The sequence below is a fragment of the Mobula birostris genome, chromosome 15, assembly GCF_030028105.1.
Source record: "Mobula birostris isolate sMobBir1 chromosome 15, sMobBir1.hap1, whole genome shotgun sequence".
Lineage (NCBI taxonomy): Eukaryota > Metazoa > Chordata > Chondrichthyes > Myliobatiformes > Myliobatidae > Mobula > Mobula birostris.
Window position 1 is genome coordinate 27,973,136 of NC_092384.1, and position 25,665 is coordinate 27,998,800.

Consider the following 25,665-nt stretch of genomic DNA (forward strand, 5'->3'; position numbering starts at 1 on the left):
GTGAATAAGATGATCAGAGGCATTGATTGTGTGGATAGTCAGAGGCTTTTTCCCAGGGCTGAAATGGCTAGCACGAGAGGGCAGTCTTAAGATGCTTGGAAGTAGGCACACAGAGGAGATGTCAGGGGTAAGTTGTTATTTTAAATAAAAATACTAAGAGTGGTGAGTGTGTGGAACGGGTTGCTGGAGATGGTGGTGGAGGAGGATACGACAGGGTCTTTTAAGAGACTCCTGGACAGGTACATGGAGCTCAGAAAAATAGAGGGCTATGGGTAACCCTAGGTAATTCCTAATGTAACGACACGTTCCGCACAGTTTTGTGGGCTGAAGGGCCCGTATTGTGCTATAGGTTTTCTATGTTTCTATACTGAACATTTACCTAACTGACCTTATCTCAAATGCCTGTTTTCGGCCGATAGCCTTTAAAATCTCTGTTATCCATTTACCTCCAATTGCTTCTATCAAATTCTTTGGCAGCTCATTCCATTTATTTACCATCCTGTGTGGAAAATTTGCCCTTCAGATACTTTTTGAATCTCTTCCCTCTCCCCTTAAAGCTCTGCCTTTGAGCTTTAGACATCCCTACTCTGGAAAAAGACTGTTACCATTCATTTTATTTATGTCCCTCACAATTTTAAATACCTCTGAGATTACCTTTCAGTCTTTAGCACCCTGGAGGGAAAAGAAGTCCTCAGCCTATCTAACCTCTCCCTATAACATAAGCCCTCCAATGCTGATAGCATCTTTGAGGATCTTTTTTGCACCCTTCTCATCTTAATGATATGCTTCTTATGGCAAGGTGATCGGAATTGAACACAGTATACTCCACAGCAACACACACACACACACACACACACACACAATGGAGGAAATCAGCAAGTCAGGCAGCATAAAAGAAAGGGAATAAGTAGTTAATGTTTCCAGCTGAGAGTCTTCATCATGAGTCCCGATGAAGGGTCTCAATCTGAAACGCCGACTCCTATTTCCCACCACAGACGCTATCTGATGTGCTGGCTTCCTCCAGCATTTTGCAGAAGATTTCCATCACCTGCAGAATCTCGTGTTTACTGCACTCGAGGTGGGATCTCCCGACTCTTGTAAAAGTTTTCTGTGAAATGGTATCTAGTTTCCAAAAATATAGAAAAATTCAGAATATTCAACAGATCTGAAAGGAAGTAATAAAGAATACAGTTAGAAGGGGTTCAGTGTTTAGTTGACCTGCATCGTGATTTTAATTGGTACCGAGTTTGCACTGGGAGGTGTGTGGCTTTGGGATATCCAGAGTTTATTTTGCTAATAGGATATTAATGAGAAGATCACTTTAACGTAGAATTTCCAAACTGAATTTGATGGCTCAATCTATCCACGCAATTAATGTTGTTCTGTACGTCACATATCATAGATTGATATGTATGATTGAGATAAACACACACTTATCTACAGTGTTAATAAGCTACCACCAAACAATCATAAACCAAGTTTTAATTAACCCCAGTGCTACCAGTGAGGAACCTTGGAGCACATTGATAACTTTACTGAATTATTTTGGCTGTTATTTCCTTCCTTCTTCAGGTTTGTTCATAAATGGATAAAAATAAGCCCTCTGGAATTGTTGGGGGGTGGATGTGCTCCCAGGGCTTAGGCTGGCAGCATCCCCAGTTCTTCCAGCCCTGACCCCACTAGACTATGCAGGGACAACCAGTTACTGTGGGCTTCGTTGCTGTCCACACAGCACTAGGACCGGTAATAACCGGAATGTGGCTTCCTGGAAACAAAAAAGGAAGGGACCAGGGGTATCCGACTTGTATCCTAGCACAGGAGTTTCACTGTACATCCAACAATCTTTCTGCAGTGAGGTTCAACTAAGTCTGTGCAGTTTACAGCCGATAGTTATTACAAAGGCTCCTTAAGGTTGTTATAGCTGGAGTGGTAATGGGATAAGCTCCCACTACCCAATGGCGTACATCTCAAATAGCCTCCAACAACCTAGTCCAGCTCCTGGCCTCGACGTGTGGCTTAGCTACTAAGCCTGGTGGAACCATTTCTACTGACAGAGGCAAAGGTGAATTACTGGTGCCTTAAAACCAATCACTTTGGGCAGATGGGAGTCGTCAGCCGTGGTTGGCAGCTCATCAAGAAGGAAGAGGAAAACTATGATCCCAAACCTTCACTGTCTTTCAGCTATACCCACTCACAGGGAAGGCTTCTGGAGTAAACCCCGAGAGAAAAATCAGAGGCTGCATCGTCTCTGATCTGGGCTGACATTTAAGTGCCGGGCAACACCTAATGAATTAGCGTGTTTATTTTGGCTTTTTTCTTAAAGATGTGCTGTGTGCCTCCCCGCTACCGCTGCATTCTCCACGAATCGGTATCTGTCCGCGGCCTGGGGGTTGGGATGGTGGGACACTGGGGTGTCATCTCATCGTTGCCTGTTTCCATGAGGACAGGCAGCTCATCTTCTTCTACCTCTGTCTGCCTCAATGTCAAAGGTCGAGGTTCATCGTCTGCAGTGGCTGATGTGGAAGGCTTGCTTGACTGCTTAGCCTCGCGCATTTTTAGATCATACAGTTCTTTGTAAGGACTCAAACCATCTTATAAATACGCCCTAAACCGACGTACCCTTTCAAAATTGAAGCTGTACTTTATCATTACTCATTTGGTTTAGATTGTTATCCTTTCCTCTTCCGATTGCATCAGCTCTTCATCTATCAGTTCTTGGTCATGGGATGCCAAAACCTCTTCAACATCATCTTCGTCAACTTCCACAAGCCAAACTCACTTTGTCCTTACTTCGTTCACCACAATCAAAACGCTTAATTATGTTTAGTTTTACACTAAGTGTAACACCCTTACGAGCTCTTTTAGGCTTTTCCAATACCTTAGAACTCATCTTGCTAACGGATGCTCACAGGCACGTGTTTAAGCAATGCCAGTGAGAATACCGTTCCAAATCCGGGGGAGAGCAGTTGCTCGGGGCGTGCACGCTGCTTTTTTTTTTTGCGCACTGATTTTCCCCGTGCGCTGCCTTTTTTCGTAACAGTTAAAACATCTTCTGTTAGTGAAAACAGGGAACTAATGTAGGTCTTTCGTAACAGTGAGGTTTCGTAAAGCGAACGTTCGAAAAGTGGGGGACATCCATACCCTCTATTTTTCTAAGCTCCATGTACCTATCCAACAGTCTCTTAAAAGACCCTATCGTATCCACCTCCACCACCGTTGCTGGCAGCCATTTCCACACACTCACCACTCCTAGTAAAAAACTTACCCCTGACATCTCCTCTGTACCTACTCCCCAGCACCTTAAACCTGTGTCCTCTTGTGGCAACCATTTCAGCCCTGGGAAAAAGCCTCTGACTATCCACACGATCAATGCCTCTCATCATCTTATACACCTCTGTCAGGTCACCTCTCATGCTCCGTCGCTCCAAGGAGAAAAGGCTGAGTTCACTCAACCTATTCTCATAACACATGCTCCCCAATCCAGGTAACATCCTTGTAAGTCTCCTCTGCACCCTTTCTATGGCTTCTACATCCTTCCTGTAGTGAGGAGACCAGAATTGAGCACAGTACTCCAAGTGGGGTCTGATCAGGGTCCTATATAGCTGCAACATTACCCCTTGGCTCCTAAATTCAATTCCACGATTGATGAAGGCCAATGCACCGTATGCCTTCTTAATCACAGAGTCAACCTGCGCAGCTGCTTTGAGTGTCCTATGGACTCGGACCCCAAGATTAATACTATATTCTGCCATCATATTTGACCTACCAAAAGGAACCACTTCACACTTATCTGGGTTGAACTCCATCTGCCACTTCTCAGCTCAGTTTTGTATCCTATCAATGTCCCACTGTAACCTCTGACAGCCCTCCACACTATCCACAACACCTCCAACCTTTGTGTCATCAGCAAACTTACTAACCCATCCCTCCACTTTGTCATCCGGGACATTTATAAAAATCATGTAGAGTAAGGGTCCCAGAACAGATCCCTGAGGCACTCCACTGGTGACTGACCTCCATGCAGAATATGACCCGTCTACAACCACTCTTTGCCTTCTGTGGGCAAGTCAGTTCTGGATCCACAAAGCAATGTCCCCTTGGATCCCATGCCTGCTTACTTTCTCAATAAGCCTTGCATGGGGTACCTATCAAATGCCTTGCTGAAATCCATATACACTACATCTACTGCTCTACCTTCATTAATGTGTTTAGTCACATCTTCAAAAAATTCAGTCAGGCTTGTAAGGCACGACCTGCCCTTGACAAAGTCATGCTGACTATTCTTAAGTCATATTATACCTCTCCAAATGTTCATAAATCCTGCCTCTCAGGATTTTCTCCATCAACTTATCAACCACTGAGGTAAAACTCACTGGTCTATAATTTCCTGGGCTATCTCTACTCCCTTTCTTGAATAAAGGAACAACATCTGCAACCCTCTAATCCTCCAGAATCTCTCCCGTCCCCATTTGTGATGCAAAGATCATCGCCAGAGGCTCAGCAATCTCCTCCCTCGCTTCACACAGTAGCCTGGGGAACACCTCATCCGGTCCTGGTGACTTATCCAACTTGATGCTTTCCAAAAGCTCCAGCACATCCTCTTTCTTAATATCTACGTGCTCAAACTTTTCAGTCCGCTGCAAGTCATCACTACAATCACCAAGATCCTTTTCCATAGTGAATACTGAAGCAAAGTATTCATTAAGTACCTCTGCTATTTCCTCTGGTTCCATACATACTTTCCCACTGTCACACATGAATGGTCCTATTCTCTCATATCTTATCCTCTTGCTCTTCACATACTTGTAGAATGCCTTGGGATTTTCCTTAATCCTGCCCGCCAAGGCCTTCTCATGGCCCCTTCTGGCTCTCCTAATTTCCTTCTTAAGCTCCTTCCTTTTAACCTTATAATCTTCTAGATCTCTAACATTACCTAGCTCTCTGAACCTTTTGTAAGCTTTTCTTTTCTTCTTGACAAGATTTATTACAGCCTTTGTACACCACAGTTCCTGTACCCTACAATAACTTCCCTGTCTCATTGGAATGTACCTATGCAGAACTCCACACAAATATCCCTTGAACATTTGCCACATTTCTTCTGTACTTTTCCCTGACAACATCTGCTTCCAATTTCCTGCCTGATAGCCTCATAATTCCCCTTACTCCAATTAAATGCTTTTCTAACTTGTTTGTTCCTATCTCTCTCCAACGCTATTGTAAAGGAGATAGAATTATGATCACTATCTCCAAAATGCTCTCCCACTGAGAGATCTGACACCTGACCGGGTTAATTTCCCAATATCAAATCAAGTACAGCCTCTCCTCTTGTAGGCTTATCTACATATTGTGTCAAGAAACTTTCCGGAACACACTTAACAAACTCCACCCCATCTAGACCCCTTGCTCAAGGGAGATGCCAATCAATATTTGGGAAATTAAAATCTCCCATCACGACAACTCTGTTATTATTACAACTTTCCAGGATCTGTTTCCCTATCTGCTCTTCGATATTCCTGTTACTACTGGGCAGCCTATAAAAAACACCCAGTAAAGTTATTGACCCCTTCCTGTTCCTAACCTCCACCCACAGAGACTCCGTAGACAATCCCCCCCATGGCGTCCATCTTTTCTGCAGCTGTGACACTATCTCTGATCAACGGTGCCATGCCCCACCTCTTTTGCCTCCCTCCCTGTCCTTTCTGAAACATCTAAAATGCGGTACTTGAAGTAACCATTCCTGTCCCTGAGCCATCCAAGTCTCTGTAATGGCCACCACATAATATCTCCAAGTTCTCAACAAAGCTCATCCACTTTGTTCACAACACTACTTGCGTTAAAACAGAAGCGCGTCCCTTCTCTATCACCTGCCTATCCTCCCTTTCACACTGTCTACAAGCTTCCTCTATTTGTGAGCCAACCTCCTCTTCCCCTGTCTCTTCAGTTCGGTTCCCACCCCCCAACAATTCTAGTTTAAACTCCCCCCAGTAGCCTTAGCAAACCACCCCACCAGGATATTGGTCGCCCTGGGATTCAAGTGCAACCCTTCTTTTTTGTACAGGTCACACCTGCCCCAAAAGAGGTCCCAATGATCCAGAAATCTGAATCCCTGTCCCCTGCTCCAATCCCTCAGCCACGCATTTATCCTCCACCTCATTCTATTCCTATTCTCACTGTCGCGTAGCACAGGCAGTAATCCCAAGATTACTACCTTTGCAGTCCTGCTTCTCAACTTCCTTCCTAACTCTCTGTAGTCTGTTTTCAGGACCTCTTTCCTTTTCCTACCTATGTCATTGGTACCAATATGTACCACAACCTCTGGCTGTTCTCCCTCCCACTGCAGGATATCTTGGACGTGATCTGAAACATCCCGGACCCTGGCACCTGGGAGGCAAACAACCATCTGAGTTTCTTTCCTGCGTCCACAGAATCGCCTGTCTGGCCCCCTAACTATAGAGTCCCCTATCACTACTGTCTTCCTCTTCCTTTTCCTACCCTTCTGAGCCACAGGGCCAGACTCCGTGCCAGAGGCACGACCACCGTCACTCCCCCCAGGTAGGCTGTCCCCCCCCCCAACAGTACTCAAACAGGAGTACTTATTGTCAAGGGGTACAGCCACAGCGGTACTCTCTGGTACCTGACTCTCCCCCTTCCCCTTCCTGACTGTGACCTACTTGTCTGTCTCCCATGGCCCCGGTGTGACCACCTGCCTATAATCTATCACCTCCTCGCTCTCCCTGACCAGACGAAGGTCATCAAGCTGCATCTCCAGTTCCCTAACTCGGTCCCTTAGGAACTGCAGCTTGACACACCTGGTGTAGATATGGCCGTCCTGGAGGCTGGGAGACTCCAGGAGCCCCCCACATCTGACACCGAGCACAGAAAACTGGTCTCACACACATACTTCCTCCTTTCCACAAATAATACCGGTAAACCTACCTTGCCTCATCTTGTTACCGCCTAAGTCCGTTGAGCCAAAGCCCTATCACTCTGCTGCCTGCTGGATATGGTGGTCTTCTTTTTAAACTTTTCCCGCTCTACTGGCTGACGTCACACGACTGCGCAGTCTTGCCTCTCTTTTACCCTGAGTGGTAAAAACAGCCTTGGCTCCGAAAACCAGCTGTTTATTCGCAGCCTTCTTGCTCCGAAATGGAAACAGATGAAGTTTCAAAAATAAGGAAGCTCAAGTGGGTCGGGTAGAGCGGGGGGTGGGGGTGGGGGGGACAAAAAAGTTGATTCATATTAATTGGGCCACAGCAATTAGAAATTAAGGATGAAAAGGGGGAATCTTCAAAAGAATGGGCTTGAAGGACAAACTGGATTCACTCAAATGAAAATGGAAATGACTTCATGGGAGAGTGAACTATGAATCAATAGAGTAAAACAAGGACCAAATATGTTGGAAAAATTTGTGGATTTCATTGATGGAAATCAGCAAATAAGTCTTCCAAGCAAGATGGTGCCCAAGCTGCTGTCTCCATCAGGGTCATGGCTCAGAGTTTGTGTTTTTTTTAAAAATAGGTTTGTCGGGATGATTTTGGGGACAGAGAGGGGCATTAGGAGTCAGGTTAGGGTTTTGAGACAGGGATGTGGGGGAATTGGTGCTCAAGCTGGTGTCAAAGCCTCACTTCATGTTTGAAGGTCAGCAACATGGACATGGAACATCTGTGGTCAGATGTTGGACTGGCAGACCAGTATAAACAATGGCTGGTGGCCCCACCCCTCCAGGTCAGTGAGTTGTCGGTGGGTTCTGGAATCAGAGTGTCATGTGGGTAAGAGGAACAAGACCAGGTGACCCTCTAGGTACATGAATCAGTGAGACCAGAGTTCGAGGCCCAGTGTTTGGAGTCCCATTCCTGGAGAGTCCAGAGTTAGAGGCCTAGTTTTTGGTTACCGGCACTGAAGCCTAAAGGTCAATTGGAAGCCTAGACATCGAGGCTCAAAATCTTTGCGAATCTGCTGAGGAAGTTGAAGCTTGTCCTGGGGTTGGAGGACTGTGTATACAAGTGGGTGGGTGGAAGGGAGGAACAGCGCTTGTTTGCTGCTGTTTTGTCACTTGTTGTGTTGTTCTGCCAAGCAGGGTGAGCACGCTGTGTTGGCACCGGAATGTGTGGTTACTCAGGTGGGCTGTCCCCATCGTATCCTTGGTTGTGAACACAAACAATGCTTGTCACTGTACATTTTGATGTACATGTGATAAATAAATCTGATTCTTTGATCTTGAAAGCATTTGGGTGTGCTGAAAAGGAAGACAAGAAGGGTTAAATGTGAATGCTAAAGATACATGGATGTGGAAAGTATTTCCCCCCCAAGTGTATCACAAATGAAAGGAGACCCAGTTGGTAAGACCACACTTGGAGGTTGGGAGATGCTAATTTCAGTGTAAACATAGTTAAGATAATTAGATTCCTTTATATGTGATAGTGGAGATGAGAATGGAGATTCATCAGAGAATTATTTGAGTTTATCAATAGCTGTAGCAAGGGAACCAAAAGCTGAAAGAAAACAACGTATTTAAAGAAGAATAATAATGCAAGATTTTGGTCACGTACAAAGGGAAGGACCATTTCCTCAATGATAATCATCAACTTGAAGTCATTTAAAAATTCGTGTGGGATTAATCAGAGAACGGAATAACTTGCATAGGGAAGAACAAACAAACATTTTGAAGCCAAGGGGACAATGCAAGGCTGTGGGAGTCTCAGAAAGCTGCCCAAACCAAATAGTCCAAGTAAATTACTTAATTACTGTAATTTCCAAAAATTCCATCACTGAGGCAATGCAAATGAAATAGGGCTTGATTTAGATTCCACAAAGACATAAAAGAAAAAGTGAAAATTGAGAACGGAGTATAGGTTCTAAATGGAACAGAATCTGAATTTTAAATGGACAACACTGACAACAAAAAAAAACATCTTTTTGAACAATTATTGAACTACAAAGAATTTTGTGATGTATGGTTTCATCTAACTTGTCTACAAAATATGTATTTTTGTGAAGATCTGAAAACCATAGAGTCAAAGCCATACAGCACAGAAACAAGCTCTCTCAGCCACCATGGCCATGCCAACCACCAAGTTCCCATCTTTACTAATACAATTTACTAATGATGCAAGCACCTATCCAGATACTAATTAAATGTTGAGAGAGTACTTATCTCCACCAGTCCCTCAGGCAATGTGTTACAGAGTCGATCCCTTATCTGGTTAAAGTAAATTCTTCCTCAGATCCTCTCTAAACCTCTCTCTCCTTAACCTAAAGCTATGCTCTGTTTTTTTAGTACTTCTGCTGTGGGGTAACTGTCTACCCTATCCAGTCATGTATAAAACTGTCATGTCCCCATCTCAGCCTCCCCTGCTCTGACAAAAATAAGAAAAGCTTATCAACATTTGGTGAACCTCAGTAAATGATAACTTTATTTTTTATTTTATTTAGAGATACAGCATGGACTAGGTCATTCTGGCCCTATGAGCCGTACCACCAGCTACCCATGATTTAACCCTAACCTCACCACAGGACAACTTACAGTGACCAATTAACCTACTAACCTTTATGCCTTTGGCTGTGGGAGGAAACAGGAACATCTGGAGAAAAAACCCACGCATTCCACCAGGACACTGGGATTGAACTCCCAACTCCGATGCCCCGCGTTGCAATAGTGTTGCATTAACCACTATGCTACCGTGGTGGCATGTTCAGCCGTAACAACTGACAGACTGCTCCACCACTGCAGTGGTCTGAATGCCAGGGCACAAGGAACGCGAGAATAATTCTGGTAATACCAATAGACTTGTGTGTGCAGTGTGCATGACATGCACTATTAGTAAATATTAGTTTTAATTCTGCAATGTCCATTTATGAAAACATCAAAGAAAACCGAATACTCAAACTTTCAGAATTGAATGAAACTCTGGGTACATCTTCTGAAACACCAGTAGCTCCTCATCATTTAGACTCTGACCATGGCTTCAGTTTTGAAACTAAATACAATGCACAAATCATGTCTATTAGACATTGTGATAACGTTAACAATTAGTCACTAAAAACACAATGTTAAAGGGGGGTCATGTTTTACTTACTCAGTCATCCATTCCAAATCTCTGGAGTATTTATTTACTAGGGTCATGGTGACTATTATTAAAGAGCAGGAGAGTGCATCATAGAGTACAGATACCACCATCACCCTGAAATGTTAATAGTTGATTTTTCATGGGACCGTTTACTTTGGATTCATACAAATCAGATGGTCGGTGCCCAGCATCTACTGAAAAGGTCAACATGGAAATCAGACAGAATGATGTAAAGTGCCTTGGAAAATTGTTCACCACTTGTAACAAAGCAAACATCCCGAAACACTCAACATTCCCCACAGATTCAGCTTTTCGGATGAGTTTGGATGATTACACCAAAGATCATTGACAGGTAAGGGTTTCAATTATCTTATGAGAATATGAAAGCATCACCAATAATCATGTTCCGATTCAGACTGTGGCTCCCTTGCTGGAAGACTATAAAATATAAATAACTTAAAACAGAAGCTGGAAATCCAGAGCAACACACTCAAAAATACTGGAGGAACTCAGGTCAGGCAGCATCTATGGAAATGAATAAACAGTTGGCGTTTCGAGCAAGACTCTTTATCAGGACTGACGTCTTCCCCTTTCCTCTTCAGTCCGAAGGAAGGGTCCTGGCCCAAAACATCATCCGCTAATTTATTTCCATAGAAGCTGCCTGACCTGTTTAGTTCCTCCAGCATATTTGGTGTGCTCTACTATACAGCCAACCTCCCCTCCATCTGATCTTTACTACCCTAACGTGCCTCATGGACAGACAATTTCTACCTGGCCATTGTGTCTTTGTGCCTGCCCAAAAGGAGTGGAATGTTACCCAGCGACTGGATCACATTTTGGTTGTGTGATACGCACACAGGTCTGTCATTCATTTCTTTCATACTGAGAGTCAAGATTCAGAATTATTTATCTCGTGTACATTGAAACATTTAGTGAAACACATTGTTTGCTCATTGGGTTGAGATTTTCTCCGATCTTGGAAATTTACTTGCAAATGTTTCATCACCATATGAGGAGACATAATCAGTGCACTGTTAATTGAGGTGTGTCCTCTGAATGCTTGGCCTTTATATACCTATCAACCAGCTGATTGGTTGTCATTTTGGATACTCAATTTTGATGTGGGGAGGAAATCTAGTCGCTGAACGGTTGCGTGGCGAACTTCGTGCGTTGTTTGTGTTAACACTCAACTGACCCCAGGATGCACTGGGGGCAACCCACAAGTGTCGCTACACTTCCCAGCACCAACATAGCATGCCCACAGACAATAAGATAACAATATCAAAACAAGCCACATTTCTCCCTACCACCTACCCACACACCCCGACCCTGGGATGCGCATCTTGGACTTGCAGCCTCCAGTGGATTCAGATTTGCAGGCATTGGGCTTTGACTTGTCTCGCAGAGACTCACAGATTTAAGGCTCAGGCCAATAAGTCTCAGTTTCCGGACTTCCAATCGACTCTTAGGCCTTGGCATTGATCCCAGGTCCCACCGACAGCAAACTCTAGGTTTCAAACTCCAGTCTCATTGCTGATGGGGTCTCTGAACACTAGGCATCAAACTCTGGTCTCAAATACCAAAGCAATTCCTTTAACAAAAACAAATTCCTCTACAGCTTTTACTAGAAGATGGGACAAAGCAGTGGAAGTTGAAGCTCCTAGAGCACAGTACAGCAGCTTGATTGTGAAGTGATACACAGCCATTCCTGCAGATGATGACAATAGAGTAAAATATTTGCTTTATAACATCCTTCCCTCACAGATCATCATCATCATCATGTGTCATGTTGTATGATGTAGGCAATCATGGTCCCAGGACCATGATTGGGTTCTTGGCAAATTTTTCTACAGATGTGGTTTGCCGTTGCCTTTTTCTGGGTAGTATCTTTACAAGACAGGCAACCCCAGCCATTATCAATACTCTTCAGTGGTTGTCTGCCTGGGGACAGTGGTTGCATAACCAAGACTTGTGATATGCACCAGATGCTCAAACGACCATTCACCACCTGCTCCCATGTCTTCACATGATCCTGACTTTGGTGGGGGGGAGGCTAAGCAGATGCTACACCTTGCCCAAGTGTGACCTGCAGGCCAGTGGAGGGAAGGAGTGCCTTACACCTCCTTTGGTAGAGGCGCATCTCCACCCCACCATGCACCCTCACAGACAAAGACTTCCAATCTGTTTATACATTCAAATTTTTGCTCTGTAGCGAAAAACAAATTGAGGGCTGTTTTTACAGAGAACATAACCTTAATTTGAAGGAGTAAATATGCATGCTTCAATCAATTTTTAGTCTCTTGACTAAGGTAAAGATTTATTTTCATACCATGCTCAGGTGGTATTACTTAAACATGCAACTACTTTGTACCTCACTCCACCTTCTTAGACAGATTGGGAACTTGGAAAATGTCAACTCAATTGTCCCCCCCACTTTTGAAGGTGCAGCATAACATGAATTCAACTTCTTTAATGGGAACTAGAATAACAAGGCAGACATCAGATATTACATCTGTTTATACCAAAAGCGCAAGCCATTGATAAAGCCAAATTTATTATGTAAAAGGATCTAGTGCTTTCCCAGCATATATGACGAATAAGCTCTTCTTGGGTTTCCAGGTGGGTACAATTATCTATTTTAACTGATGGTTCAATGACAAACTCTACCATCTTCATCAGGGATGATGCCCGGGCACATCTAGTCTGGTGTATTCATACCTCCATCACCCATCCCTCCTGAGTGATTAGTCCTCATCCACTGAGGTTTCTGCTGTTCTACCTTGTTTACAATCAAATTCCTGTTCTTACTTAAGAGTGAGACCATCAGAGGATTCCCTGTGAATAAGGAGCAGCATTTATTGGCCAGACGGGATGCATGTTAGAAACCCCCATCAAGGAGCACAAGAGGCGTATCCATTTGGGTTACCTGGAGAAATCAACAGAAGCAGAACATTGCATTTGCAATGGCCATGGGATTGACTTTGACAGCACAATACTACTGTGCCACGCCAATGGCTTTTGGGACGACCTGGCGAGGGACGCCCTTGAAATAGAACTGGGAGAAAAGACTCTTAACAAAGACAAAGGTCTCGCTCTAATTAAGAACTAGAATTTGATTGTAAGCAAGGTGGGAGAGTGGAAACCTGGTTGGATGAGGGCTAACCCATCAGGAGGGACAGATGCCAGTGGGCAGGGAGGGGGAGAAGAGGGAAAAGAGATAAATACATGCCCAGTCATCGTCCCTGATGAAGATGGCAGAGTGTGTCTTCGAAACGTCGGTTAAAATCGATACCTGTACCTGGCTGGAAGCCCAAGAAGAGTTTATTTGTCAAAATTTATCATCAATCTCTTGTCATTATCCTTCTGTTGACAGAATGCAAATAAGGGATTAATAATTGACCTCTACTTTTGGCATCAAGTGAAAATATCCTCCCCTTTAAGCGCTTTAACCCCACTATCTAGGCAACACACAAAACCCAAATTTAGGTGGAAAGACCACAAAACATCTGACACCAGATTTGGCTTTCTGACGGTGATTTAGGCACAGTGATACAAACCACTCCACATAATACTGTTTGCTCATATATTCAAACTGTCTTCATATGATGGACCCCTCAATACTTTGGACATGTATAATTTAAACTTTGGCTATAACAAAAACTACTGTATCATAACTCACCACAGCACAGAAACAGGCCCATTGGCCCATCTAGTCCATACCAAACCATCAATCTGCCTGGTGCCGTAGACCCAGACCTGAACATAGCTCTCCATTTTCCTCCCATCTGAGCCTCAGAATCAGGCTTACTATCACTGGCATGTGACGTGAAATTTGATAACTTGGCAGCAGCAGTTCAATGCAATACAAAAAAAAAATAAATGTAATAAAAATAATAATAAATTACAGTATATATATATTGAATAGATTTTAAAAACACACAAAAAAAAGAAATACTGCATATTTTTTTTAAAAAGTGAGGTGGTGTCCAAGCATTCTATTTAGGAATCAGCTCCCTTTCTGAGTGACCGATCCTTGAAGACGTATCCTGAATGATTTTGAGACAAACACTGTCTGCCTTTATCTTTTGTGTCTATTTTGAAAATGGGTTCTATTTTAGATGAATGTTTTATCAATTAAAGACAAGCTTCCCTGGCTTGCCCTAATCTAATTCTCATGTCACACTATGCAAACCAATTGATGAATTGTATTAAAGGAGCTGCAAGAGAATTTGAAGCAATAAAGGCCTACACATTGCTCATGGTGGGCATGAAATTCGTCACCAATTATCTTGGGAAAACAGTGTTTCTGCCTAGTCTGGCCTTTATGCAACTCCATACCCATCAATGTTTGTGGCACTTAACTGTCTTCAAATGACAAACTACTAAGTTCTGGATGCAGTCAGGGTGATCAATAAATACCAGTTGGGTGAACAGTGACTCCCATGTCCACTGACCAAGTAAAAATAAAAAGTACTTTCGAAATTCATATTATTTCTTGTAATTGGCCCCAATTAGACCAAGAGTACAAGTCTCAATATCCAATTCGCCATTCTTCAATACACTGTACAACAGACACCCATAGTGACTCAAATACCAGCTGAATTTTAGTGTGTCATCTAGTGCAAGACATGTTTGAAATCAAGTCTTGTGTGACAGTCTATATTGTTACTGAAATATTGGAGGATAAACTGGTTATTCTGGGGTAAAATGCCCTGAAATTTCAGTTAAAATTAATAAAACATTACATTTTGTTATTTTTGCTGTGATAATATCTCATTAAAAAAACAATAAAATGATACTTTAAACAAGAGTTACTTTGAATGGAAGGAAGTCTATCATTATAAAAACAGGGTAGGAATCAGTTTCCTGCCTGGAAGATCCTACAGATGCATTTTCCTGAATGACGCCAAGCAATCAGCATTGTGGAGAAGCTGCACAACACTTCCAGAAAACAGAAACACTCGCTGCTGGAAAACTTACACAGAAGAGAGAACGAGGCAAATATTCCCATTCAGCTTCATGGACTGTTTGTCACTAGCAGGTAATTGTTTGGGTTTACCATTTCCTATTTTGGTCATTGGGTTTACCAGCATGGGTAGCTCATGCATTGGAAAGCAGCAAGAAAAAAAAAGGAACAAGTAGGCAGTAAACTGGAGATATGCCACATTGCTTGAGAAGGTACAGAGTTCCCGATGGCCAAATACTGGAAATCGTTGAGTTTGTAAAGGACCATGGTCAAACAGTCGCACTAGCAGGTGCAAAATGTTAGCTCATAGTACAAAAATGACAAATTCCACTGGCCACAATTGTTAAAAAAAAGCCATCCAGTGATGTAGTGACGTCAGCACCGGAATTCGAGGCGAATGGTCCCGGGTTTGAACGTGGCCAACTCTTTGCACGCTTTCCATCCATGCTGGATTGAGCGTTGAGCTAGCAATTTGACCCTGTTAAACAAAAAGGAAATAGACAAGTGTGAAAGAAATGGCAAGGGTTGCCGCCTGATGTGCCACAAGGTGTGGAAAGGACACACACACACAAAATGATAAAGCATAATGTTTCCAATATTTCAGGTGTCTTTGCATTCATTAAAATTGGAGACATAAATACAACACTACTTCAGGTATAGCTGAGCATGAAAATGTTATCATTCTAGTGAAACTACAAGTTGATCAACTGGCAAGATTATTTCTAATACATTGTACTTGGGGTATGAAAGCTTAACATTTAGAAAATCAGCACTGTCGACTGAGAAAAGAAAAAACTATAAACTATACATCCTCAGATGCAGAGGAATGCAATCTGTTCACTTCCAAAGCAAATGAGCAGCATGAGGTCTTTAAGCTTATGAGATGTTACAGACAGTGCTATTCAAAATGATTCTTTAAAAAGGAACCTGCATTTTTATAGTACCCCCTGCAGTGTCCAGAAATCCAAAAACATCAAGTACTTCAGCTTTTTGAAAGTGTAGTCATCGATGTTAAGTCAGTAACATTAGCACGTGTCCAGTACTCCGTAGAGTGATAAACCCAAAAGTGTCAGATACTGTACCTGAAAACACTGGATTTTCATCACACATGCACAGAATACCCTTAGAACTTCATCAGTGTTAAGACAGCCTGAAATTGTTTGAGTATAGAAGCAATTCCAGCTCATTGTTCGGCACCTGGAGATACACATAAACTATGCAAGGAAGTGTCTCAGCCCGAAACTTCGACTGTACCTCTTCCTAGAGATACTGCCTGGCCTGCTGCGTTCACCAGCAACCTTTATGTGTGTTGCTTGAAATTCCAGCATCTGCAGATCTCCTTGTGTTTGCCATGCAAGAAAGGTATAGGTTTAGTCAGGCACTGAATACTTCATTATTGCTTTTCTATGTTAAAGCCAAAAATGAAATTCCTAATTCCAACCACATTCAACATGCTTATTTTGTGTGCAATTCAAGGCAGTGGGAACTCAAGAGCAATGTTCCCTCTGATATATTTTGTTTACAACGGTGCAGACCAACCATTGCTCTAAGCAGGAATTAAAGAAAGGACTGAAAACTGTGAATCACTTTAAATGTTGTTTGTAATATGCACACAATGAATATTTAGAAAGAAAACTGAAAAACAGTTTTGATTTTACTTATTAATTGAAGGGTATAATGAAATACAAAGAAAATCTTCCACGTTTTGTAAAATTTTTCCTCGCCTGTCTTTATTACAAACCCATTGTCTATAAACACAGTTCAGACTAATTTCATATCCAGATGAATGTCTTAACCCTCATTAGATCATCCAAAAAATTTCTGAAACGCTCGTTCGCTGCTGTTGCTACTGTGTGGTCACGAAACTTTCGGAGGGAAGGCCTCAAAATCCCCGGCTTTGCCTGCTGTTGGCGACCGAGATGGAGGTCCAATTGTTCGGATAGAGATGGCGCTCAGTACTTGGTGTCAGAGAGCTGACCAGAGCTTGAAGTTTTTGGATGACTCAGAGTCGGACCGTGGTCGGGTATGGCAGGGAGAGTTTTTCTTCCTTCTCCCGTCTGCGTGAGATGTGGGACATTTGAGAGACTTTGAACTTTTACTGTGCTCATGGACTTCTTCATCAAGTTATGGTATTGTTGCACTGTTGTAACTATATGTTATAATTATGTGATTTTGTTAGTTTTTTTCAGTCTTGGTCTGTCCTGTGTTTTGTGATATCACACCGGAGGAAATATTGTATCATTTCTTAATGCATGCATTACTAAATGACAATAAAAGCGTGTCTTCATAATCTAATTAAATGGTCCATTTCTAATCTGTCTCTGGATTTATATTTGATTGAAATCATAAGACTGAATCTACTTTCAGAGTCTACACTAGAAACTTGAAATGTTTCAATGATGCAATCAGAATTGACAGCTCTTCAAATTCTTCATTTCTAAGTACAGAGTTCAACATGTCTGTGAACATCTTAATTAAACCAGTCTTAAATTTCTCAGAAACAACAATTTGAAATCAGAGTGTTGCTGCGATATTTTTGAGGCATTGTATACAAAAGAAAATTCCATCTGCGTGACAACAAAAGCTACATGCGCAAGAGCATTTCAGTTACTGCATGGCCGCTCACCCATGCAGTTTAGAGGGAACAGTGCTCAAGTACAAAATAGCCTCATTTCAATTGGATTTTTGTACACAATATTTTTCTTTAATACCTTAAGTGCAGACAGATCTTATCCCCAAAAGCAACACATACACAAAAGGCCAGTATACTGTCCAAAGCTCAGGCTGTCTTCGTGTTGGAAATACATGATATTGTAAACCTAAATTGAGATCAATAGAAAAAATTCATGTCTTTTTTAAAAAAAGCTTAATAAAAAATGTTGTCCATCATTAACAGCATAGAATGGCCTCAATAATTTAGACATGTTTCGACCTAATGATTGCTATTTGTATAGTTACCCAAATCACACTTTGGCCAGACTAATCCTACCCTACATCTGGTTGACATCTGTTTCATTTTGCTGCGTGTTCTTGCATTTCATTGGACATCATTAGGGATTTCTGCAGTGGGAATATCTTTTCTTGCTAGCAGTCAACTCTTAGGTTTGCCTTCAATTCTAAGGTGGGTGAAAGAATGATGGCACTTCCTTGGGAACCAGACTAATGTTTCTGTTAAGAAGCTGCACTTTGATGGATGAAGACCTTAGCAGTTAACAAATACTCTTGGGTGATTTAATGGTGCACAAATTTCCACAAGAATGAACTTGATGACATCTGAGATCTGTGAGGAACCAACCAGTGATGCAATCTCTGGTCAAAGTTAACGCAACCTAATAGCCCTCGTGCATTTAAATGCATAAAGATTCATGAAGGTATTACTCGGTTACAAGGAGACAGACTGGATATTTGTTTCCTGGAATGTAGGAGGCTGAGGGATAACCTTATCGATGTGTATAAAATGATGAGGGGCCTAGACAAGATGGATAGCTGCACTCTTCTCCCAGGGTAGGGGAGTCTTAAACTATAAGACATGGATTTAGGGTGGAATGGGAAAAGTTTCCTCTCAGATCTCTTTTAAAACTTTTGCAATAGAGGGTGGTGGGTAAATGAAATGAGTTTCCACAGGAAGCCGTAGAAACATGTACAATTGGAATGTTTTAAAAATATTTAGACAAGTACATAGACAGAAAAGGTTTAGGGATAGGAGACAAACAAACACAGGCAAGACTAGCTCCGACAGACATCTTGATTAGCATGCATGAGTTGGGCCTAAGAGACTTTTTCCATGTTGTATAATATTAGATATATATCCTGGGAACTTTGCTGCCCACCTCTGTTCTGAGCCACCACAGTCTTCTGCTACAGAAAGCACAATTGAAAACCAAAATCTGGCAGCAGAGTGAAAGCACAGAGACATTTCACCGCCAGCTACCCCATTGTACATATTCTCAGAAAAATGTGGAAAGATGCCTGGGAAATCAGACATCAGTAGGAGACAAATAAGTGTCCTTGGATCTCATGCATTTATTCACATGTTGTGGAAAGGAAGATTTATACTACAGACATCTTCCTGACATTTTTAAAGCAAGTGCCTGCATAATCACATCAGGGATAGGTATCATTTGGCTACTAAATTGTAAAATACTTAAAAAATTTGACATTGATAGATAATAGCCATAAGGCTACCTGAAATTAGAACAAGATCATAGGAGACAAGCAATTTTACCTCATTCTTGATCATTTCTTTCAGTTTTATTTTCTTGCATCGTTTTCAAAATGATTTGTTCCCATTTTTCTGTTACATAATATTTGCATCCCAATGGAGCTGAAAGCTCATCTTCTATTTCACAACCAGGGGTTTTGGAATCCGCTTTAGTCCATAAGCATCCAGAGAAACTGCTTTTCATTGAGGTTCTACATTAACTCATGTGACATTTGGTTATGAAAATCAAATTCTAAAGAAATTGCGTCATGTTAGAGGCACTGAGAACCTATACATGATAGCTGAGAAAGTGTTCAGCAAACTGCAATAATCTGTTGAAAAAGTATTAGTGGTTGTGTACAGTGAATACAGGTTTCCCCCGCCATCCAAAGGTAGAGCGCTCCTATGAAACAGTTCGTAAGCTGAAATGTCGTAAAGCGAAGAAGCAATTACCATTTATTAATATTGGAAAAATTTTGTGAGCGTTCGCAGACCCAAAAATAACCTACCAAATCATGCCAAATAACACATAAGACCTAAAATAACAGTAACGTATAGTAAAAGCAGGAATGATATGATAAATACACAGCCTATATAAAGTAGAAATACTTTTCCACAATCATTACTGAACTGTTTGCCGAAGCGAAAATCTCATGCAAGCGCCGTCGGCAGAAAATCTCACGCAAGCGCTGTTGGCAAAAACACGCACAAGCACTCTCCAGTAACCTTTAAGCTATGAAGCTGCTAAATGATACCAAATAACATGTAAAAATACACAGCCAATAAAAAGTAGAAATAATGTATGTACAGTGCAGCATCACTTACGGGAATCGGGAAGACAGCGCTGAGCACATGGTGTGTTAGACTTGTCGGAGTTTGGGTGGTGCAGTGGCCCCCACCCTCCGGGCCGCTGAGCGATACATTGCTGCGAAGAACGCAGGGGTCCAGCGGTAGCCGGGAGGTACACAGCACATCTTTAAGAAAAAAGCCGAAACAAACATGCTAATTAATTAGGCGCCGCCCGTAATTGTCAGCCCAGATCAGTGCCGATTTCCCGTTGTGTCGTCTCTGATCTGAGCCGACAACTACGTGTCAGCGGCACCTAATTAATTAGCATGTTTATTTCGGCTTTTTTCTTAAAGATGTGCTGTGTGCCTCCCGGCTACCTTTGCATTCCCTGTGAATCGGTATCTGTCCGTGGCCTGGGGGTTGGGGTGGTGGGACACTGGGGTATCATCTCATCACCTGTTTCCATTAGAGCAGGCAGCTCATCTTCTTCTATCTCTGCCTGCCTCGATGTCAAAGGTCGAGGTTCGTTGTCTGCTGTGGCTGATGTGGAAGGCTTGCTTGACTGCTGAGCCTCGCACATTTTTCTATCACACAGTTCTTTAATAAGGACTCAAACCACCCTGCAAATATCCCCTAAACCGACGTACCCTTTCAAAATTAAAGTCGTACTTTATCATTACTCATTCGGTTTCCATTGTTATCCTTTTTTCTTCCAATTGCATCAGCTCTTCATCTGCCAGTTCTTGGTGATGGGATGCCAAAACCTCTTCAACATCATGTTCGTCAGCTTCCACAAGCCAAACTCGCGTTGTCCTTACTTCGTTCATCACGATCAAAACGCTCAATTATGTCTGGTTTTACCATAAGTGTAACACCTTTACGAGCTCTTTCAGGCTTTTCCGATGCCATAGAACTCATCTTGCAAACGGCTGCTCACAGGCACGTGTTAAAGCAAAGCAGTTCTGAATCCAGGGGAGAGCGGCCTTTTATCGCGCACTGATATTTTCGCACGCTGATTTTTTATCACGCGCTAAATTTTTTTTCATAACAATGGAAACACCTTCTGAAAGCGAAAACAGGGTACTAATGTAGGTCTTTCGTAACGGTGAGGTTTCATAAAGCAAACGTTCGAAAAGCGGGGGACACCTGTATAGATTTAAAAAGCCCACTGTCTCTTGGGTAAATAATTAATGCAAAGTGCATAAAGGTATCAATTGACTTGTAACTCTGTCACATGTAGAGGTATAGAGGAGCTGTACATGCCAAAGTAGGAGATAGCAATGAGTGTTATTTGTTGCAGACTACCTTCCAATATGTCCATTGTCAACATTCCAGGATAGTGTTTCCTTCCGATTCTCCCTCATTTCCTTCCCAACGGAAACACCTGGTTTTACTCAGAATCAGCACAGCAACACTAACATCAGCAATGCATTTCCAGAACAAGGCATTCTCAAGATGGCTGTGTGCTGTTGTTCCAACATTCTTTTGTAGAACTAGTTCTTGCACAAGTATTAGAGTACATTGTTTGATAGATGCATTCACAAAACGAAGGCACCTCGGCCTTGGTACTTCATTGGTCTCAAAATTGAGAACGCAGTAGGGTACTGGATGTTTTGCATTCCAAAGGCATGTTAAATTCATGAAAATAAATCAGGCACACAGCTAAGGCTGTCCATACTATTCAATGGCTACATGCCAGTTTTAGGAGGTTGGGGAGTAAGGCAGGCCTATAACCACTTAGTGGATAGAGGAATTTTCAGAAAATGACTGAAAGTAATTCAGACTGATGAAGTATAGCCCAGGTACTGAAAGAAAAGGAGAACTTTTTCCCCCACCAGAAGGCAGAAATCTCATCAGGAAGTATTTTTAGCAATGAGAAGAGGTCACCAAGCAGGCCCGTGCCAGGCGACTCATTCCCAAGGCACGGCTGCATTGACCCGACAAGTTCAAGAGGCTTAGCCAAGGTAAGACAACAGGCATTGTTCTGTGTTAGAGGTGCACACCACCAGACTGATCACTCAAAACACGCTCATACAACTTGCTGCTGAAATCTTTACTCCATATTCTCTGTACTCACTCACCTCAGCAGCATTCCTTGCATCTTACCTGCTGTATAGTCACCAGGGAATCACTGAGGGCATACTGTGCAAGCACATCACAAGGCACTCGCAAACAGGCTCCCTTGCAGCAGAAGAACTAGACTTAGCTTGGTGTACATCTACATCTCTTAGTGTAGATCCTCTTTCTCTTTGTTCACATAATGCTCACCATTCTCTGGCAGTGGTTTCTTCTTGCCCCAAGAAGTGGGGGAAGTCTGGTCCTTGGAGAGTGCCTGTGCCAAGATTCTTCACACAGCCTTTCTTGACAAGCTGTCACACCAGCCTTTTTACTTTCCATTTATCCAACACATAGTCCCAAAGTGGGGATACTTTCACCAGTAATCCTTTTCTTGTATTTTCTTCATTCGGTAGAGACCTGACCACAAGACATAGGAGCAGAACTGGGCCATCTGGCCCATCAAATCAGCTCTGCCTTTGGATCATGGTTGATTTATTATCCCTTTCAACTCCATTCTCCTGCCTTCCCCCATAATCTTTGACACCCTTCCTAATCTCGAACCCATGAACCTCCACTTCAAATATACCCAATGACCTGGCCTCCGCGGTTGTCTCTGGCAGTCAATTCTACAGACTCACTGTCATGTGGTAAATAAATTACTCCTCATTCTTGTATTTGAGGTTGTACCTTCCGGTCCTAGACTCGCCCATATTGGAAACATCCTTTCAACATCCCCTCTATCTAGGCCTTTCAGTATTGTGACTCTCCTCTGGATCCTTTCTAATGCCAGCATGTTTTTTTTTTAAAAAGATAAGCTCAAAACTGCTCACAATACTCCAAATGTGGTTTGACTAATCCCTCATAAAGTCTCATTGTTACATCCTTGCTTTTATATTCTAGTCTTACTGAAGTGAATGCTAATATTGCATTTACTTTTCTTACCACTGACTCAAACTACAAATTAACCTTTAGAGAATTCTGCACAGGGACCACCAAGTCTCTCTATACCTCCAATTTCTGAATTTACTCCCCATTTAGAAAATAATCTACACCTTTATTCCTTCTACCAAAGTGCATGACCAAAGTCCTTCAGTATGCTGGGACTTCCAACTATAAAACTGCTATTTCCATTTCTAACCTCCTTAACTTGCAACTCTTGCATAAATACACAAGCAACACAGCATTGAGTAATTACAGCTCATCAATCACTCATGAAATTAATTTCTTGGCAGTCAAGATACCCTGCTGTTTCAGTGCCTTAACAACTGCCTGCTGACACACACCACTTCTAAATAATAAGCAGGGCTTTTTCCCCTCCCCCAAAGCTTGCAAAGCTATAACAAAACAAAATCACTCACCTCTGGGGCTAAGATGTTTTGAAATAGCATTCTACCGGAATTTGAAAAGTCACTGACATAATTTGTGAAGAGACAACATTCAAGTGACAGATGATCTCTGGAATATGGGATAATTCAGGAGTAAGCTTCACCAGCCTGGATGTTTGCAGCTAAAACATTATGCAATCCACAACAAAGCTATCATTAGACTCTACAAGCATCAACACAACCACTAAGCTGTAGATCTATTAGCTAGATGTCCTTGCAGCAGAACTTAATTTCTGGTCATGTCAGGCCTCCTTATTAATGGATCAAGTCCTCACTCTGTATTCATGATACCCAATGTGCAACAGCTACCCCAGACTAAATATAAATTCCACTATCTGTGGAAAAGTCTGTAGGGTCTACTTTGACCTTTTAAAGTCACCTCAGAATTCAAATAAAAACTGGGGTGGAGCAGAGGATGAAGCGGTATTCACTCAAAAATCATACTCAAAGAGGGAGAGACATTCCTTACTTCATAAAGTAGACTCTTCAGGAGGATTAGGGACTTATCTCGTCGTTGAAAGGAGATAATCATGTGGTCATTTGCGAAGATAAATAAAAGCTATTGCAAAGGAAATGTTTTGGGAATGGCAATTTGTCCTTTCATAGAGGTAGAAGCAGTATTCAGGCAAAATATTTATAGGTTGTTTGAGAGCCAAATACAGTATTTTGTTTTACGAATTTTGTACAATAGCAGATATTACTAATAACTGTTAAGCTATCTGGGCACAACACATTAAACAAAGCGGCACTTTACTGATAATAAAACCCATGGAAAGACCGGTCTCCACAGCAACCAAAGTCTCCAGCTCAATGCATACCACTTTTTAAAACCCCTAAACAAAATATCAAGGCTCGGGAAGGTTCATCAAAAGGTTATGTTTACTTAACTAAATGCCGCACAATAATGAAGAAATCCGCAATTGCAAGTTATATCGAATTAAAGTTTATACGAATATATGAGCAATTTTGCCATGCGTGGAGAGGCAGGGAAAAACCGAAATCTAGTTTATATCCTTAACCAAGACATAATTTAATGTTTGGCAGCAGCGCGGCACTCCAGACAACTTTAAATAAACTTCAGAGACATCTTCAAGGAGTGAAACTTTAGAAATATCTCGGCATATTGGGTCTGAGGCTCAAGGCTGCGTCTCCCAGCCGAAGTTCGATGTTATACCATTAAAATAAATCGACGTGCTTTGTAACGTGTATACACAAACCATAGTTGTTAGTTTCAATTTTAATGCAGGTGGAAAGCAAATCAAAGAACACCGACAGCATCTGCTGTAATTACAGTCATTTTATAATGCTAAAATTACAACTTGCGAACATTTAATTGGCAATCGTTACTGAAGTTAAATGTGATGTGCCTTTCTGGTGGTTAAACAACAGCCTACCTTCTACTGCCACACTGAATAGACGGGTCAATGGGGTCAGGCAGTTTCTTTCAACTTTATAGAGAGAGAAATGTGACCACCGTCTTCAGCTACCAAAATGAAGACAAACTGCTGGCAATCGGCGAAATAATGAGTGCGGAAAGGAACGGGGCTCTCTGGGCGTAGTTGTGCGGCTGTCTCAGGATCTTCAGCACCACCGACACGCCCACTGCTCTCCGGCGCCACCCCTCCAAACCCTTTCAATGATGCACTGGACATCTCGTATAGTACAGTACTTACTGGTTCATTGGCCACAGCGCGGAACAGGCCTTTCGAGACACGCCGCCGAGCAATCCCGCCAACTGACCCTAGCATAATCACAGGACAATTTACAATGACCAATTAAGCTACCAGCCGGTATGTCTTTGGACTGTGGGAGGAAACCGGAGCACCCGGAGGTAACCTACGCGGTCACGAGGAGAATGTACAAGCTTCTCACAAGGAGGGCCCGGCAGATGGAATACAACACTGGTAAATTCACAATGGAGGAAGAGATAGAAAATCAGATTAGTACTGTACTTAAATGGTGAAAGACTGCAGCACGTTGTTATGCAGAAGGATTCGGGAGTGCTTGTGCATGTATTGCAAAAGGTTGGTTTGTAGGTGCAACAGGTTATCAAGAAAGTTGACCCTTATTGCTGGAGGGATTAAATTTAAGCACATGGAAGTCATGCTGTAACTGTACAGGATACTAGTGAGGCTGCACCACAGTTCTGTTCTTCTCACTTGAGGCTTTGGAGGCATTTCACCTGGTTGCATCTGGAGT

The 25,665-nt window shown here is 42.3% G+C and overlaps 1 protein-coding gene across 1 annotated transcript in view; it reads right to left on the reverse strand.

Moving 5' to 3' along the window:
* Positions 1–24,985, reverse strand: part of ripor1 (RHO family interacting cell polarization regulator 1) — a 314,393-nt gene extending 289,408 nt beyond the window's left edge. The window contains exon 1 of the mRNA XM_072279516.1: positions 24,861–24,985. The gene's annotated coding sequence lies outside the window, so the exon portion shown is untranslated. The remainder of the gene's footprint in view (positions 1–24,860) is intronic.
* Between the last annotated feature and the right edge of the window lie 680 nt (positions 24,986–25,665).